Source organism: Physeter macrocephalus, chromosome 7, assembly GCF_002837175.3.
Source record: "Physeter macrocephalus isolate SW-GA chromosome 7, ASM283717v5, whole genome shotgun sequence".
Taxonomy (NCBI): Eukaryota; Metazoa; Chordata; class Mammalia; order Artiodactyla; family Physeteridae; genus Physeter; species Physeter macrocephalus.
The window spans coordinates 46,912,963-46,918,951 of NC_041220.1; the positions used below are offsets into that span (position 1 = coordinate 46,912,963).

The 5,989-nt window shown below is 34.7% G+C and overlaps 1 pseudogene; it reads right to left on the reverse strand.

The window, feature by feature from the left end:
• Positions 1–5,235: 5,235 nt before the first annotated feature.
• On the reverse strand, positions 5,236–5,785 carry LOC102979467 (retinoic acid receptor RXR-gamma-like; annotated as a pseudogene).
• Positions 5,786–5,989: the final 204 nt, after the last annotated feature.

A 5,989-nucleotide genomic window follows, 5' to 3' on the forward strand; every position in this document is an offset into this window, starting at 1 on the left:
TTGCATCACTTGTCACACATTCCACACAGTTTGCAGGCAAATGTCAGTATTTATTTTATTCCTAGTACTGTACAGAATCAGCAGAATACACATAGTTACAGGAAACAGGAAGTGTAAGACTATAAGTGAGAAGAGTTTCAGACTTTGTTTCTCCATCAGGGTGTTGATTAGAAAAATAGCCAAAAGGCATTTTGGGGAGTTCTAATGAGATCTAAGAAACCAAGGGTTTGAATATGACCAATATGCCACTTTTGATGGAAGCAGCATGGCGCTCCAGTGCTTGACTATAGTGCCTGGCTATCTTCCAATCTGATGTTTGTCTCTGACATTATCTTCAACTATTACTGAAGCTAAATTGACTTTAGGCTGGCTTTGTTTGTGCTTACTATTGAAGAAAAGACAGGACAAGGTGAAAGTGAGGATTTAGAGAATTTTCATGGGGACCTTTAAGATAAGAAAATTTTATATCCAAAATCAAGATAAACTTTTAGATTCAAAGAACTTAATTTGTTTTTTTTCCCAGAAAAGACAACAATACATAAGAAATATACTAAGAAGAATATATATACATATATACAAACACACACACATATATATTTTCAAATCTTTAAACTCCTAGGTTTAAAGGCCCAAGAAGGGGGAGTGGGGAGAGGGGGAGGATAATAAGTCCCAGTCCAAGTCTGAAGGCCAGAGAACTAAGAGCACCAATGTTAGAGAGCAGCAGATGATAGATGTCCCAACTCAGGCAAAGAGCAAATTTTCTCTTCCTCCATTTTTTTTTTTCTATTCAGACCCTCAGTGCATTGGATGATGCCACTTGCATAGGTGAGTGCAATCTTCTTTACTCAGTCTATAGATTCAAATGCTAATCTCTTCTGGAAGTACCCTCACAGACACACCCAGAAATAATGTTAGCTAACCCTAACCCTAACCCTAATCCTAACTGGTTAGCTATAAGGTTAGCTATCTGGACATCCCTTAGCCCAGTTACGCTGACATATAAAATTAACCATCACAGGTACTATATTTCACCAAAATCTAGATTATCCTAACTAATGTTACGTGTCATTCTCAGAACAAAAACTTGCAATAACTTCTAACTGGAAGTTGTATTTCAAGATCATTTTGTTCAGTTCTGCTCACTGAATTTTAAGCAAAGCATGTACTAATGAGCCTGCACTCAGATGTTTAACCAGACAGATAGCAGACATAATATAATAAGATATTGGAGAACTGATGACTATTCAACTTGAAGATAATGCTTACAGAGCTCATGACTCTTTTATTCATTCATTCATTCAAATTTAATTTACTAATTGCCTGTAAGTTTTCATTTTAATTTAATTCTTTGCCCTGGAATTGAAAAGATGATTTAAACAAGATATCCTTACTCAAGAGGCAGATAGCATTGTGGGTAAAATAAGATTAACTAAATAATTACAATAAATTATAATAGGTAATCTAAGGCATGCAGAGAACTACAACGTGGTAGAAGTCATGATCAACACAGCCAGGTTTGAGGTTTGCAGAATTTTTAGATAGGCAATGTTTGAGTTTATCCTTGTAGGATATGTAAGAATTCAAGAAAAACAAGGCTTAGATGGGCAATTCAAAAGAAAAAGTAGTATATTAAAAGCATAAAATAGTTCTCTACAAATATTTTCAAGTGCTGTCACATGGAAGAGAGCACAGAATTATTTTGCTTTGTTCAGAAATATCAGTAAGGGCATCTTCTGTGGGAGACTGAACAGAGGATGTGTAAAGCCCATCATTTTCATGGTACTAAAACTGGACTTGATAGATGAACACAAAAGGGCCTAGAGAAAAGGCCGGAAATACCAAAAGTGGTTTCCTAGATGATAGCAACCAAGTCAAGCAGAAAAGTGAACCCGAACCTGGTCGTTCATCAAAGGAGCCAGGCAAATGCTAAGTATGGAGACGTATTTACAGAACAAGAATTTGAAGAGCAATTTTTTTAAAGAGCAAGATCAAGCATAAACAGAGGAGTTGGTCTAGATTAATTTTGGACAGTGAGTACCAGAGTGGCTTTCAAACACCACCAGCTAGAGTTGGGTGAACAAATGGTCCTCATAAATGTGATGTATAAACAGAAAATCTGGAGAGAGAATTTTTTTTCAATATAAAAAAAAAAACTTTTAATTTTTTAAATGATTTTCCTATTTCTTGCAATATATTCCTTCCTCCAAGGGGTTTCATTTTTATCCCTCAAAAATGATATGTTGGAGCCCTAACTCCCAATATTTTTTTTTCCGGGGCACGAACCCGTGTCCCCTGCTTCGGCAGGCGAACTCTCAACCACTGCGCCACCAGGGAAGCCCTCCCAATATCTTTGATTGTGACTTTATTTGGAAGGAATTTTTACAGAGGTAATCAAGTTAAAATGAAGTCATTAGGGTGGGCCCTAATTCAATGTGACCAGTTTTCTTATAACACGTGGGAATTAGGCACAGGGACAGACAGGCACACAGGGAGAATGCCATGTGAAGATAGAAACAGAGATTGGAGTGAAGTATCAGAAAGCCAAAGAAGGCTAAAGATTGACAGCAATTCACCAGAAGCTGGGAAGAGAGGCATGGAGCAGATTTTCCCTCATAGCCCTCAGACGGAACCAGCATTGCCATCACTTTGATTTCAGACATCCAGACTTTGAGACAATAAATTTCTGTTGTTTAAACCACCCTGTTTATGACATTTTGTTATGGCAACCCAAAGAAACTACTAATACTATAATAATTTACTGAAAATTTAACACTTGTTATATGCTCTGTTAGGCACTTACCTATCATGTTATAGATTATAACTTTATTAAGATATATTAAGTACAGTAATTAGCACATATAAACATTTTACAACTTTAGAATTTTATGTAAACGGAATCATAAACTATGTACCAATGATATTGATATTTATCCTTGCTATTGCATGTATCAATAAGCCATTTCTGTAATTTTCTTTTCCCTTTCCTCCCTCCCACCCTCCCTTCCTTCCTTGCTTCCTTCTGTTTTCCAATTTCTTTGTCAGATTTTAATATCAGGTTCATAATGGCCTCATTAAAAGAACTGATCAGTCATCCCTCATCATTTATTTTTTGAAAAGATTTATGTTAAATATGTGTTATTTCTTCCTTAGTGTTTCATAAAGTTCACCAGCAAAATCATCTGGATCTTGAAAATTTTTTGGACTTATTTTGATAACAGATTCAATTTCTTCAATAGATATAGAGTTCAGATTTTGTGGGGGAGGGGTTGTGTCAATTTTGATAATTTATCTTTTTCAAGAAATATATCCATTCATCTCAGTTATCAAATTTGTTGGCATAAAGTTGTTCATAGTATTCAATTACTACATCTTAATTCCTATAATATCTATAACAATATCCCCCTTTAATAATGATGATTTGTGTTACCTCTTTTTCTCTTAATTAGTCAACCTAGGAATTTATCGATGACACTGATCATATCAAAACACATTTTTGGCTTTTCTAATTGTCTCTGTTGCCTATCTGTTTTTATTGCATTTATATATGCTCTTCTATTTATTTCTTTAATTCTGTTTATTTTGGGTTTACTTTGCTTTTCTTTTTCTAATACCTTAATTTGGAACCGTAGATAATTTATTCTAGATTATTTTTCTTTCCTAATGTAAACATTTTAAGCTATGAGTGTCCCACCAAGTGTTTCTTTAGCTGATTGAAACAAATATTGATCAGCTGGATTTCAATTGTCATTCAGTTTAAACTATTTTCTAATTTCCTTTCTGATTTCATCTATGATCCAGGAGCGTATTGTTTGACCCATGAATTATATAGATGAATTTTACTAAGTTCTAGATATTTGGGGCAGAGGTCTACATGTCTTATTTTAATTTAACTCTCTTTTGGTCAGATAATAAAATCTTTATGTATATTATCCTTTTAAATGTAGAGTACTATTTTATAGCCCAGTATATGGTCAATGTAAATAACATTCTTTTCCAAAGAAAAGAATGTGTGTTGAGTATACATTATATTGAATGTGATAATGTAATAAATAATATTTCTAGTGATGAATAGTGCTAAGAGCTCCTATATCTTTAATGATTTATTTGTCTTGTTATTCTATCAGTTGTTGAGAGAGGGATGTTAATATCTCCTATGTTTGTTGAATTGTCTCTTTCTGCAATTCATTCAATTTTTGATTTGTATATTTTGAAGCTATTTTATTTGAGGTGCATATACATTTTGAATTATGTGCTGCTGAAGATTTCTAACTTTTATCATTATAAAATATCCTACTTTATTTCTGGTGATATTCTTTGTGTTGAAGTCTATTTTATCTGATGTTAAGACAACTTACTGTTTGTATGGTAAGACTCATTCTATTTCTTTACTTTTAATCGACCTGTGACTTTATATTTAAAATCTTTTTCTTGTAGGCCACATATCATGCAGTTCTACATTTTAATCTACCTCTGTCCGTCTCTGGTTCTTGGTGCTTAGACCATTAATATTTAATGTAATTATTGTTATGGTTAGATATAGTCTCATGTGGTTGATATAGTCTCATTTATTGCTTGCTTTCTGTTTGTCTCTTCTGATTTTTGGTGCTCTGTTTTACCTTTTACCCCTTCTTTTGGATCACTGTATTTTAAGGTATCTATTAGATTTTTGGCTATATCTCTTTGTATAACTTTTTCTTACTCTAGGAATTTTAATACACATATTCAAGTGTTCACAATCATCTCAGAATAATGTTGCACTACTTCAATAAAATAAAGGATGTTTGCTGCCATTTAAGTCTCTTTATACCCCCATAAGCTTTATCTTATAGTTGTTAAATCTATTACATATGCTGAAAGTCCCATTGGACATTGTTATACTTTTTGCTGTCAATATATGTTTATATTTTAAAGAAATTAAAACAAAAAATAGTCTACTGTATTTAACTAGGTGTTTAGCATTTCTGGTCTCTCTTCATTCTTAAAGACCCAGGATTCCCTCTGGTATCATTTTCCTTCAGCCTAAAGAAATTTCTTTAACATTTCTCATACAGTAAGTTTGCTAGTGCAAATGCTCTTTTCATTCATTTCAGAATAACTTTCTTTATTCCCTTAATATCTTCATTTCCCTAATGTGCTTGACTTCTCCAAATTTTTTCTTCCCTCTACAATCTGATTATACTTGTTTACATTTATCATAAACAATTATGAGGTAGAGGAGGCTGTAACTGGTGAGGCTCAGGTGATCTGCAGCAGGATCTCCATCTCCATGAGGAAGGTGTCAATGGGCATGTCCCTGGTGAGCTTGAAGAAGAGATGCTCCAGGCATTTCAAGCTGATGGAGCGCAGGATGGGGGGACACAGCAGCAGTTTTGCAAAGCTGCCTGGTTGTTCCAGATACTTCTGCTTGGTATAGGCCTCAAGAATAACATAAACTTCCACAGAACCTCTGGGAGTTTGGACAGACCCTTGGCATCTGGGTTAAATGCACAATGGCTTGCAGAATTCCCAGCTACAACTTATCCATCTGCTTCATTTTGAACACCAAATCAGTCAGAACTCTGTCAAAGATGGAGCCAACCCCAGCACTATAGATGCTGCTCAGGTGGATGTATAAGCCTATGGCCAGAAAGATGCCATACTGCACAGAAACCAAGTAGAAAGAGGAGGCAATCAGTAATCCCTTCTACCCTGCCCAGAACAAAATGACCTGGTCCTCCAACTTGAGGTCAGAGAAGTAGGAAATGTGCCTGGCCCATTCAAAGAGTGAAAACCTGCTTATTAACATTTTTTTTTTTTCTGACACAGGGCATTAATTGTGTCTTTAAAACATCATAAACAGGAATCAACCAGCACCTTACTTTTTTGTAGCTGGACAACTTAGGTCTTAATCATCAGCCTGCTGAACATCCTTTTTCAGAAACATAAATACTATCCAAAAATTTTCTGATATCCGTGTTTTTAACTGTTGGGGCTTGCTGAATCAAAGCAG